Consider the following 13,483-nt stretch of genomic DNA (forward strand, 5'->3'; position numbering starts at 1 on the left):
GGCTTGCTGGGTTTCAACCGCTGCTCTTCCAAAAGGCCAGGTTGGTCATCCCTTTGGGCTGCTTGTTCCAGACCTCTCCATCCATCCCCACTAACAGACATGAGTAGAAATTGTTTTGGTGAGCTGTAGAAGCTGAAGTGTTCTATTTGAGGTCATGCACTCACTGAGCTATACCCTTCAGCCTGCTGTCCTGATCAGCTGCTGGTCTCATACCTTTATTGGAGACTGCACATACTCTGAAAGGTTTTGTGGTCTCCAGAACCAGAGAAGCAGACGTCTGCTTTCCTTTGTCATAGCCATCTGGGCATTCCTGAGGCTAGAATCTCATCCAATACCTGGGAAGCTCCAGCTCTCTGTAGCAACCAGGAATGAGTCTTTCTGATTCAGTTTTTGGCATAATTACTGAGCTGGGGACATTGTCTGCAGTGGGACTGAAAAGATTGCATGATAGATAAGTCAAGTGTGAGGATATTTTGGGAAGAGCAAGGAAAAGCAAAAGAAGAAGAAGAAAGAGCAGAACAGCACAGGCAAGGAAACCCCAACTAGCAGCAAGGTACTGAGTGCTCTCTAGTGCAGAGATGGGGGGACTGTGGGGCAACGCTGATTTGCATCACTTGGGCGAGCTCCACTGCTTGGAGGTTACTTGGACCACTGCTCACAAATTCATACCCGAGACTGTGCAGAATGCCCAGGCCCTCTTGGGTGGCCTGTGGGAGTGCAGACAGAGCTCAGCGCTGCTGCTCACCTGCAGAGCAGCCCACAAGTCTCCTGCTCCAGTGGCTGAGGGGTTCCCGGCTGTCAGTCCTGCCTGAAAGAGGGGATTCAAAACTTCCCCTGTCATCTGCTCCCTCGGCTTCCCTCTTGTTCATCTGTCTCAATCATGGAATCATTTTGGTTGGAAAAGACCTTTAAGATCAAGTCCAACAGTTAACCCGACACTGCCAAGTCCACCACTAAAGCATGTCCCTAGGAACCTCGTCTCTGCATCTTTTGAACACCTCCAGGGAAGGTGACTCCACCACTGCCCTGGGCAGCCTGTTCCAATGCCCAACAGCCCTTTCTATGGAGAAATTGTTCCCAAGATCCAACCTCAACCTCCCCTGGTGCAACTTGAGGCCGTTTCCTCTGGTCCTGGCGCTTGTTCCTGGGGAGCAGAGCCCGACCCCCCCTGGCTCCAAGCTCCTTTCAGGCAGGTCAGAGATCAGAAGGTCTCCCCTCAGCTCCTGTTCTCCAGGCTGAACCCCCAGCTCCCTCAGCCGCTCCCATCACACTTGTGCTCCAGCCCCTTCCCCAGCTCCGTTCCCTTCTCTCAACTCGCTCCAGCCCCTCAAGGGCTTTCTTGTCCTGAGGGGCCCAAAACTGATCCCAGACCCCAGGATTTGAGGTTTGACCTCACCAGTGCCCAGCACGGGGGACAGTCACTGCCCTGGTCCTGCTGGCCACACCAGTGCTGATACAAGCCAGGATGCTGGCGTCCTTCTTGGGCACTCTGCTGGCTCATGTTCAGCTGCTGTCAACCAAATGCACTTCTGAAAAGCTGTCCTGAATTCACTCCAGAGGTCTTTTGAAGGCACCAACCCCAGCTAAACCACCATTAGCATGGGAAGAGCTCTCATTCAAAGCCAGGCTAGGCATGGTGGATGCTCACCTGAAGCTGAGTCTGAATCTCTCCATGAGTTGTATTCAGCATCGTTAGATGAAATTAGAAGAGAGAGAAACCTACTGTGACCAAGTTAAGAAAAAGAGGTGGCAGTAGAAGAAGGGTAGGCAAGATTGCAGGTTACAGGGAAGCAAAGGAGCTTGGGGAGATGGGAAAAGAGCATTTCAGGTTCAGGGAGCTGTGAATTTCCTTGCAAAGACAGATCATTTTGGAAAGTCAGTATGTCCAAGTTTCAGTCTTCCAGAGTCTGGGTGCTCTGCCCACCAAGGGATCTTGAAGCCCTTTTTGTGTCTCCCTCTTTAATGCCTGAGGTTGCATTATTCTCCATTTACAAATCCTGCTGGGGAGAGCCGGGCGAGCAGACACTTCACACTCCCCCAGGCAGAGTCTTGGCACACAAATCCATCTGCATGGGGGCAATGCCAGCTTTTCTCCTCACCACAAATCCCTCTTCTGCTTTCCCAGGAGAGCAGCTCAGATCACTCTCTGAGCCCCTTGGGCGGTAGGTTCATTAGTGCACATTAGACAGGTCTCTTCCAGAGCTCACAGCAGGAGACAAGGAGCTGTGAACTCTGGGGAATATGTTCCGGTTTCTCCACTCTTTCCTTCTCTGCAGCTCCTTCCCCAGGCCTCAGTTTCCCAACCTGTGCCAAAGAGAAACTGTCAAACCTCAGTGCTCCTGGTTGCTGTTTAAATCCATGACTTCTCATCCTGTCCACCAAGGATGGTGCATCTCTCCTTGCAGGAACACCTTACATATTTAAGTGTATAAATGTGTCTCTTCTCTGGTCTTGTCTTTTGTGCCATTGCCTTTTTTTGTAGATCTATATCTCTGGACTTTTTCCAGTTTATATTTCTTACTAGAGACAATCCTGTCTCTACATCCTAGGGTAGTTGTTCTTCAAGACTGGTGACAGCTATAGGCAGAGCTAGACAGCAAGAAGGGAGGGAAGGTCAGGATCTTAGTTTATTAGGCTATATTCTGCCTAGGGAGGAGCTATCATGGTTAATATCCCTGTGACTGCTATGGGGAGTTATTGTGGTGGAGCTTATGGGTCAGGAGATGGAGTTAAATTCTGCTTTGAGAAATGAGAGAGAACATGGACCTGAAAGAGAAGCTCCAGCAGAAGCCACAGCCTTGGACAGTCAGGGTATGAAGACAGCGTGTGTGAGCTCTGGGACAGGGATGCCTTCTCCTTTTTGCCATCCAAGGGAAACCTTTTGAGAATTAGTGCCGAGCCCTTTCACTACTTCTTGTGCAGGTGGTGTGGTCTGTTAGTACCTGAGGAGATGGGTTAGAGACAGTTCAGATACAACAGCCCATCTCCACTGAAGAGGGACTCTGCATCGCTTCCCACTGTTGTCTGCTCCCTGGATTAGCTCAACCGAATCCTCTATGGGGAAAGCTGGAAGGTTCAAATTTCAGATGAGCTCAAGCCCAGAGCAGGAAGATGCAGTGGAGAATTCCCTTCTATCCAAAGTCTTGACTCCATCCTTGCTCCTTTCCCCTCTGTACCTGGTGGCCCTGGAATAGAGCAGGGACTGTGTCTGTCGGCAGCTCATAGCCCTCCAGGAATTGCTATGTTGTGTGTTACAAACTCCACAAGGCAAGATAATGTTGTTTATCACAACTCTTGTGTCAGCTCTGCCTTTCTTATGAGTCTTCAAGCCAGTTATCTGATTAGACAGATGTAAACGAGCTTTTAGCATTGACACAGAGCCTGATATTCAGGAGAACAGGAGGAAGGGTCTAGCACAGTGCTTGACAGCTGGATTGCTTTCCGGCCTCATGGCAGTCAACGCATCACTCTGAGAGAATGAGGCAGGACTTAGCCTTGTCTTTTCTAGTATCTCTCCATCTTTTTTACTTAAAAAACTCCCTTGCTTTTGGGGAAGAAGGTCTGTTGCTGCTCTACTGGATTCTTTCTGGGTCCTGCTCTGCTGACCACTGCAGAGGGCCCACAGGCTGCCAAGGCTGAGTAACTCTGATCTATTCATCCATGGCTATTTTCCAGTCTCTTGCAGTTGGTACTGTTGTGGGACAAGTTCCTGGTGGACTCGTGGAGACTGGCTTCTCGAAAACAGCTCTTTTTATCTGCAGACCAAGGGCCCCGTGATACAGAACTCATCCACAGAGGGGAAAAATATGAGGAACATCCAGTTTTGTACCACTGCTTTTCTAACCAGAACTGCACTTTAAAACCAGGCATTTCCTTTCTCAAGTCAAACACCTGTTTCTGCTAAAAAGCCACCCACCACTAGGCTCTCTGACTTGAGAGGCTAGTATTTTATTTAGGGCTGATCCATTTTTCTTTTAATTCAGATCAATGCAGGTTAATTGAGAGCAGCTTATTTTTACTTCTGCTGGTATCTGCCTGCCAAGATCAATACCAGTCATTTCCACTTAAACCGTTGTACCTTTACTGGAACTACTAGAGCACCCAGCTCTCCACACAACAGCATATTACGGACCAGCCCTGTACATGTGGTTCCTCGTGTTATAATTGAAACCAGTCTCTCGTCAGTCTGACTGCAGCGGCATCCTCGTAATGCTGGAAGGAAATGGAGACATGCTCAGCCTCAACCAGAGGATATATATTACAGCGTGAAACATTTGCACACTAAAAATACTCAGCGAGGGGCAACCGTTCATTGATCTCTCCTGCATTAATGGGGCCGCAAAGATCCCTCCAGCCACCGTTTGCCACTAGATGGGGCGATGCATCAGCAGCTGCAGCCCCAGAGCCATGGCCTCAGAAGTGGCTTCCCCTTCCCTGTCCCCAAGACACCGAAGGGCAGAATGAGGAGCCCTGTGTGCCTGGACCCAAAGGCTGGCTGGGTGCAGAAACCCGCATGGTGTGCCCGGACATCTGAGGATGCTAGAGGTGGCATGGGTGCTCTGTTGCTCTCTGTGTTTCTGTATCTCCAGAGGCAAATCTTCATGGAAGGACTGGTGGGGTGTGGGTTTGGGACCACTCCATTGCATCCCAGGGGTTTCGCTTGCCCAGTGGAAGATGTCTTCATCGGTGGAGATTTCTGGGGAAGGCTCAGCTTTCCCAGCAGAGTGAGGGGCTGTGGCTGGAGTTGTAAATGCTGAGTTGTGTGACAGGGGAGGGACAGAGCAGAGGGAGTGAAATGTTCTGCATCTTGTCCTTTCTGCCAAGCTGGACCAGTCAGACACCAGCTTTGGAGGGGCAGAGTGTGACATGAGGGTTTTCCTCACTTCTCCAGCTGCACAGGGACGGTGGCAGTAGGATGCATGGCCACGGCCAGGTGACTCAGGGACGACTCGACCCAGAGCACAGCTGGGCTTGACATGGGCTGAGTCTAACACAGGGTTGCATGGCACTTGGAGCAAACATCAAGGGGAGAAAACAGAAAATAAATAATTCAAATGGGAGCCCCGGAAAGTGCATCCAGCCTGAATTCAGGCCAAACCACTGTCCCCTGTCTCTGTATCATTGTAGCACCTCTATTCCCACCTTGTGCTACTGCACAGAGCGATGAATAACCACGGGTTCATTATAACCCCTCACCCTGAGAAAACTGGATGTGGGGAACATCACCAGGGAATGGTGGGACAGGAGCGTACCTCATCTGTGTGGAGCCAAACTCAGGCAGGCTGCAGGATTTTGTGGCATACAAGGTACGTATTTAGAACAAGCTGCATAACTTATGATTTTCATCAAACCCCATGGGCAGCATGGTGGCCAAAATGCAATGGTCTCCACGTTTTCCTGCTGCAGTCCCCCCAGTCTGCCTGCTTCCATCTTCCCTCTTGCCCTGCCTGGCCACCATCCCTGTGTCACCCAGCTCACCGCTCACTCTCTGCTCTCACAGTGACCGAGCACCTGGTCCTGTTGCATCAGTTGCTCTGGAGGAGTCCATGGAAGCATTTTAAGAATTATTTTTGACATTTCATTAGCTGACACATTAATGGAGACCAAAATCAGATGGACACAGGGGAGGCAGAAGATCCTCTGTGATGCATCAGTTCAGTGTTTAACAGAACTTTACCTGCTTATTGAGTAGAGTCTTGCTTTAGCCAGTGGGTTGCTGGAGCAGCTTTCTGCTCCGATGGCAGTCTGTTCGTCTGTACGGATGAGGACCAGCTCTGAAGGCTGCTGGGTCTTGCCTGCGTGGAGTGGAGGCAGGTGAAGCAAAGGGAGAAGGAACCATCAAAGAGATGAGAAAATCATTCCCTCCATCTCCTTCCTTCACAGTGGTCCCTGCTGTTTGCTGCTGTTTCCAGACTGGGCAGGTTGAGATCTCCCAGCCCAGCTGCAGTGGCTGATGTTTGGGACGAGAAGAATTACCAGTCTCCTGATGGGTAAAACCAGCAGTCTTGCAGAAGCCATAGGGACAATGCAGTCAGCGAATCCTAGTCATAAACGTCAGAGAATAACGGCTTTGGCCCATACCCTTCAAGCAGAACTGATTTAAAGAGTCATTAAAAACTGTTGGTGTCCACAAGGGTGGGACACAGGGGCTCCAGCCCAGGTCTTTTATTCCCTCTGGCTGTATAAGTCAAGGCGATGGACTTGGAGAAGCCATATGTCAGCTAAATGTGTCTCTAATTGATCTGTGTAAACATTTTACCAGTCAGAGAGCAGCTGATCAGAAGAGGAGGAAAGAGGATAGTGGGAGGGGAAAGGACAGGTGAAAGTCTGGTGGGGGAGTCTTGGAAAATGACTTTCGTCTGGTCCCATCAAACCCTAATTTACCCCTGCCCCTCCGTGGGGTTCCCTGATAATGGAGTCACTCTCAGGGCAAAAGTTAGCTCCAATTAGAGGGTTTGAAGGGAGGGGTTTCAATCCCACGTCTTCCCGCAGGAGCTGTGTCAGCTCACGTTATGGAGATGGGCTGGTGGCGGGCAGGGGAGCAGCTGGGAGCAGCGTGTGGACAATGAAGGGCGTCCTGGGAATCCTCCCCATGAGAGGACACAGCCCTGTTCCCCCCGTCCCCCTCCTCCTCTCTCCCAGTGATGGACAACTGGCTACGGCCTTGCTCGCACTTGGATTGTCACTTCTCACCTTCGGGGAGCCCAGTGGCAGTGGGGACCCAGGGGACACGTTGTTCAGCCTGTGTGCACCCAACCCACAGACCTCTGCAGGGCCGTGACCTCTCCCACCACCAAGTTGTACCTTCAGTACAAATTTTGTGTTTCCAGACTAGCAGACACCTCATAAACCGTGCCTATTTACTCAGCTCTCTTCCCAGCCCCTCTTTTTAACCCCTTCTTTGCTACCTCTCCTGACTGCTCGTGGGTGAACCCCACTTTCCAGCCCCGTGTGTGACCAGCCACCCTGATGACACTGGATGAAGCCTGATGGGACCAGAGGTAAATCAATGAAAAGGCTGATGCTGCCCTGCAAAGCTGATGGGCAAGAAGCAGAAAACAGGTACAGGCAGCCAGGGACAGCACATAGTAAAGGGCAGATGAGTGTGGGAACAGTATCAACCTGCTGGGTCACTGGGATTTTTCTGGAGAAGTGGCCATGAGGCAGGGAGGAGAACCAAAGCCACCGCGTAACCCCGCATCAGTGCCCCAGTGGCATCTGAGACCCCTTGGGAAAATCTCCCCGCAATGTCACCAGCTCCCCCAGGGTGGTCCCCAGGATGCCATTCTGTGTGTATTTGCTTTCTCACCTCCTCTCCTAGCTGCCACCTGCCTGAAGATGGGCTGTTCAGACGGTAAACAGAGATGGAAAACCAGATCTTTAATCCCTTAGATTCTCTAGATTCAACTTTCAAGATTTTACTCCAGAGCCACAAAGAGTAAGGAGGTTTTGGGGGTTATCTTTCTGAGCATGAAAAATGAGGTCTACAAGAAATCTCCTACTTCAGCTCAAGAAATAATCAACTCTAATGAGCCTTTTGATAAAACCACAAAACCAAACAGATCTACGTCTTTTACAGAATATTTTGGGTTTTTTTACTGGAATAAAACACGATGAATTGTGCTTCAAACTGATTTTTCTTTCTTTTTCCTCTCCAAGCCTGTGTTAAGCAAAGCTTTGGCTTTCCTTAACGTGTTTACCTGAAAATAACTGAAGGTCATTCATGAAACACAAGTCAAATTGAAAGAGAAGAAAAAGTAAGGAAATTATCAGAAACTGTTAAACAGCATTGATTTGGGCGGAGAGGTTTGTTGTTGGTGGTGGTTTTGGTTTGTTGGTTGGGTTTTTGTTTGTTTGTTTCTTTGGTGATTTGTTTCTTAAATAGTCCTAAACTGGGAAATGACAAGCTGAAAACAGGTTAAAGATGAAGTCCAAATAACTGTCAAAAGGAATACGTTTTGTTCAGAAATAGTACAAGACACTTTTGTAACAGGAACATCTTTTTTTCTTTTCCCAGGTGACAGAAAAAAAAAAACCAAACATCCAGCTGTCTTATGTATCCAAACTGAATTTTTTCCTGATGTGACTCAGTGGGTTTCTCTGTACCTGTTCACACAGGCTGGGGCAGGAGCTGCATTTTCAGCACGAGTAGGAGCTGGGCGATGCCTCTCCACCGCAACAACCCACCAAAAAAACCCCGAGCGCCAGCTACGCTTTCACCCCCTCGCATTCCCCCGGCCCCGTTTCATCCTCATCCCCATCCCCGCCGTCTGCGTGTGCCCCCCGGCCACGAGCAGCCCGGGTGGGTAATTGCAGCGAGTGGCTCTGCCTGACAGCTGACGCCGGCTCCGGTGACCCCACGGGCCCCACGCCGTGGCGGTGCCCCACACGCCGCATCCCGCCCCGCATCTGGCGCTGGACCGTGTTGCCTGCAGCCGGGGCTGGGACGGGTGTTGCGTGTGTGCTGGGAGCGGCGCCCGTCACCGCCTGCAGCAAACCTGCCTCACCAAGGCTTTTCAAGCTGGGGCTGAGGCTTGCAAGCTGCCGGCTGTCAGGCTTGGGGACGGGAGAATAGCTCTACACGGTGATTACTCCCAGCTGGAAATTGCCAGCAATATGGTGAGCATGGCAGGTAGTGGTACAGCCCCCGAGCAAGGCGGCAGATGGAAATCCGTGCGGTTGAAGCAGGCAGAAGCACAGCAGCTTCCAGTGTGTGTCGGGTCCAGCTGTAGCTTTCCCTGCAACGGGCTTGCAACAGGCTCCCGGGTTAAAGTGCTGGCAGGGAGCATTCGGGGCTAGGTTGGGATTTAGCAAGACAAACCACAGACAGGAGCAGTTACTGCTGTCATTGAACCCCCTTGCTGGCTCTCCCCCCATCTCCTGGGGGAGATGACCCCTCTCTTCCCCTCCCAGCCACCTGCACTGATTTTTATTCCAACCTTACTAAACCACCCTCCCTCTGGGTTTGAAGGTGAGCATCTCCTGCTCCGGGAGCCGCTCTTGCAGCAGCTGCTGGCTGTGAGCAGCATGCAGCACAAGACATGGACGTGCACAGCCACCCACCACCCAGTCACCCTAATGCCCACAGGCAGGGTCGCCACTGCAGCGCGGACAGGACAGCATCCCACCCCTTGGCAGGTTGCTCCATCTGTCCTTGCTGTGCTGCTATAACTCTCATTGCTGTTATGTTTGAGAGCATCCCAGTCTTGCATGGACTCCTTGCAGCATGCGTTGCTTTTTGCAGAGGGTGCAATACCCGCAGTCATGCCATGACTGTGCAGTGGTGGTGCAGAACCACAGAGAAAACAAGACGTCTGCAACAAGGGAAAAGGCAAAGGGGGAGCCAAAAGGACCAGGAGGTGTCTGTATGGAGGATGAGATTACCAAAGAAATGGAAACTTCAAGACTTTTTTCCCCCCTGGGATTTGCAGCCTGGCAGAGTCCCACACAGGCTATGTAGAGCTGCTCCTGCGAGTGTTTTCTCTTCCCATTGCACAGCTGGTGGATGAGAACATGCTGTAGCGGGGTGGGAATGGGATGTGCAGCCCCATGACCTGAGGAGCTCGAGGTGTAGCAGGTACCAGTAGGGCTGGGACTTATGACCCATTCCCCCTGGCGCTCGGCTGGGCTCTTTCACCCTCCAGCAGCCAGCAGACTCGGCTTGCTAAGGATCTGATGGTCCCTGGCTTTTCCCAGCTGTCTGCAACCTTTGGCAGTGCCCAGGCACCTGGGGAGAGGGACAGGGACCTTCTGCAACTGCAGTTCTTGGGAGCAAGCTTTTTCTGAACCTCTCATTCTTCTTCCCAGGGGACCTGTACTGCAGGGTGCAGGGAGCAGGTTTGTGGTAGCATGGGGAGCGCTGTGTCCCACACACGTCTGCCTCTGTCTGTTGGGGGAGGAGGGACAAGAGCTTGCTTGGGAGTTTGGGGTCTACTAAAAGAGAAAAGCAGCACCAGTGAATTCCTTGCTGCTAAAAGCTGGCTGCAGAGCACCTGCGCCTGGTTTTATTAGGCAGTGAAAAGCCAAAATGATATAGCTGGTTTTCTGCAAGCTTTGGAAAGGAGGTGTTGTTGGTTTGGGTTTTTTTTTGTAGCAAGCCTCCGTGTGTCCTCTCCTTGGAAAAGACTGGACACAGGGATGCTAAACAGGCAAGGGCCAGTGAAACGCTTCAGCAGGAGCGAGAGAGGGTGGTCACTCTGGATGTGGTCACGGATGCTCCATGGAGGTTTGGGTGCCTAATTCCCCAGAAGGATGCCGACGACAGCGGGATGGGCCACGCTGCTGCGAGGAAGCCCATCGCCTTCCAGCTGGAGAGCACGGGGACCACTGCTGGGGGGGGGCAGGAAGGGCAGGGTGCAAGCGGGTCCTTGCTGCAGCATCTGCCCATCGCCTACTGCGCTTTCAGAGCTGGCAGTGGGGGAGGCGAGTGTCAGCCGGTCCCTAAGAAACCAGGCTCTCATTTCCTCCCCAATAGACATCTATTGGCCGGGCACCAGATCGTGCTCGAGGGATGTGTATCGGGTGGCCGTGGCTCGCATTATCAGGCAGCTTCCCCGTTCCATTTCTGTCCATGTGTCCCTGCGATGGAGATCAGGTTACAGGACCTTCACAAAGCACCAGCCATCTATTATTCAGCTGCTGCACGCTACTGTATATGTTGGCGTGCGGAGCTGAGCCGACCCGGCCTTGCGCCTGCTCGGGCAACATGGGCCCCAGTAAGTGCCTGTGCAGGGGGATGATGCTGTAAATCACCTGCTGTGAATTATCAGGATGCGAGCAGAAGGCTGGCGGAAACCACTCGGAGGTACCTGGCTCCAGCAATGCTTTATATAGCCTGAGCAAAACCCGTCCCACGAATTCCCGTCAGAGGGATGGGCAGGCGAGACCAGCACCTTCCCGCGCACGTCGCTGAAACGAGAGGAACCTCTCACCGGGTCAGACCATGGGAGACAGGTCTGACCTCCCAGACCGCTGGGGAGATGGGGGGCAAAAAGTCGATCAGCGGGATAAACCTCAGTCTCAAGAGGCTCTGGGTCTGGGAGAGCCCAGAGGAGGGAGCAGCGAGCGGGCTCTTGGCCGTGGCTCTTTGTTCAGGGCGTCAGTCGCATCTCCTGGCTGTCAGAATCGAGGACCTGGAGACATTTAGTGAATGAGAAATGCTCAGGATAGAGTGAAAGGAAATATTTCTGCACTGTTCCTCGGGGAAAAAAAAAGCCCCCTGGGTTGTGTCTTTTGTGGGGAAATGTTGTTTTGTTGACACTGAAACTGAATTCAGAGTCGGTGGGATAAATCTATTTGGATTAAATTTCCGTTTGGAAACAGACAAATAAAAATGAGCAGAGCTGATAGAAATGAAGTTCTGTTTTATTACAGTTAGAATATAATATTTTTACTTTGTTTCCACATCAACTTTGTTTCAATTCATTAAACTTACTTTGCTTTTAAATTTTTCTTCCTTTTTTTAAAAGCCCAGTAAAAACACATCCATTATAGTGCTATCAAATTGGAATATCCCATTCAACCCAAATGTCAAGCCAGTCTCTCCCTGTCCCTTTCCCCAAATACCATCTTTTACCAGAAACCCCAATCTCAGCCTTTTCCATCAAACAGAAATTCAAGCTCCTGCATGGCTGCGTTTCTCACCAATGCACCTGTAGGATCAACTGTCCCAAGTGGCAAAGACATAAGAAAGCATCAGACCTCTGTGCAGGAGGGAGGTGTCTGGCAGGCCCGCCAATGGAATAACATCTCATTGCTTGCCGGTTTATGCCATCCAAGCTTTGGGCCTGATCGGCGCATATTTCACTTTCCAGTTTCCCCCCATCTCTCTTTCCGCTGGATGCTGGGATGTGGAGCAGGAGAAGATGGAAACACCAGCAGAATATCCGTCTTTGCAAGATTTTAAGTGCTTCTGGAGATCCAAAATCCTGGGGAGATCAAGAGTCTCTAGATCATCAAGTCTACGGAGCAATGCCCGCCTTTAACCAATGGTTGATCCCCAAGGATCTAACAAAGATAGACCCCTTGCTCTTCTCTCCCTGTTTCCAGGGGAGTCTGGTGGGGCTTGTAGGCTCCATCACCACCCGACTATCCTCTCCCACCCTCTGACTCCAGCTCCAAGACTTGTTTTCCACATGGACCTGTGCTTGCAGAAGGACCGAATTGTCCACACTACACTGTTCAGCTTCCCTGCTCAAGTCTCGCTTGCCCTGCATTTTATTTCTCAATGGACAGGCTTAACAGAGATGTCTTGGGTTTTTAAAAATAGTTAATATTTAAATATTAATTGAGCCATTAATTACATCTGAGCCCCAGAACAAAACAGCTGTGAATAATTAATGAGAGGGCCTATAGTAAATGCCTCCAATAATTCACAAAGCAACAGAACCAGGTATTTTCAGAGCATTCAATGAGAGGGGAAACAGACGAGAGGGGAGGCAAGCAAATGCAAGAACATGGAGAGAAGGGACTAAAAGGAGACATGAGTTATTATGGGCTGTTCAGCGATGTTGTTCTGAGGCTTTCTCAGCATTATTCATCCCCATAACATCCAGCTACTGAGGACAGGATTTTCTCTGTGATTTGTAACGGGGAAACTGAGTCACAGGGAGGCTGAGTCTACCCCAAAAGCAGACTTAAGAAGGCAACCAAGACTCCTGGCACACTCTCCCACAGCTACATCTCAGGTGTTTCAGACTGTGGCTCTCTGAAAAAACATCTCTGGCAGAGCTTTTGCACTGCAGAGAGGAGGGTTCTGTCTGAACAAGCTGCATGGCAAAAGAAACCAGTCCATAAGCAGGAGGAAGGTTTTTATTCGTGCCCTCTTTTTTCCCCTCCTCCACGATGTTGCAAATACTCTGGAGGCTGCAGTGAGGAAGATGATGCTCTGTAAATACCTGTGCATACTTTGCAGGGCTTCGTAATGGACCAACATAGGATATTTGCACTTAATAACTGTAATTCTTAATTACAGGTGGTTTGAGCCTCAAGTAAGGCTGATGTGTTCAGCACAGAAGACGCAGGGCCAGACGACAGAGATCCCCTCTCTGCCTCCTGGAGCTGGGCATCTTAATGGCCTCTTTGTGCTCCAGCTTGTTTGTGCAGGAGAGTGTGACTAATGGCCCCATTCATGGACCAGCTTCTCGCTGTAGCTGGCGAGGTCTTCGAGGCAGAGATATTCCACCTCTTGTAGCCGCCTGCAAGCCCCGTGTCTTGGAGGCGATCGCTGGGTTTCCTTCCGCAGCTGCTGGAGACAGGATTTGTCACAGCTCCCTCGCAAGGCTCGGATCATGCCCTGGCAGCACCGATCTCCCTCCGTAGCTAGATAAAGCCCAGGCACTGAGTCTGGACTTACCTTTAGGCACTGACATTACAGAAGGGGAATCTCACCTCGGACTCCACAACAGGCAGCACAGAACAGTGTTGCAATGCTCTCAGTTGCAGGGAGTAATAATTGCATCACCAGCAGAGAGCAGACCCTTAT

General features: G+C 51.0%; 1 protein-coding gene across 4 annotated transcripts in view; it reads left to right on the forward strand.

The window, feature by feature from the left end:
• SPRY3 (sprouty RTK signaling antagonist 3) overlaps window positions 1–7,430 on the forward strand; it is a 54,106-nt gene extending 46,676 nt beyond the window's left edge. For all 4 annotated transcript variants that reach the window (XR_010606870.1, XR_010606871.1, XR_010606869.1 and 1 more), the window contains exon 4: window positions 6,946–7,430. The gene's annotated coding sequence lies outside the window, so the exon portion shown is untranslated. The remainder of the gene's footprint in view (window positions 1–6,945) is intronic.
• Window positions 7,431–13,483: the final 6,053 nt, after the last annotated feature.

The sequence above is a fragment of the Caloenas nicobarica genome, chromosome 12 (assembly GCF_036013445.1).
Source record: "Caloenas nicobarica isolate bCalNic1 chromosome 12, bCalNic1.hap1, whole genome shotgun sequence".
NCBI lineage: Eukaryota > Metazoa > Chordata > Aves > Columbiformes > Columbidae > Caloenas > Caloenas nicobarica.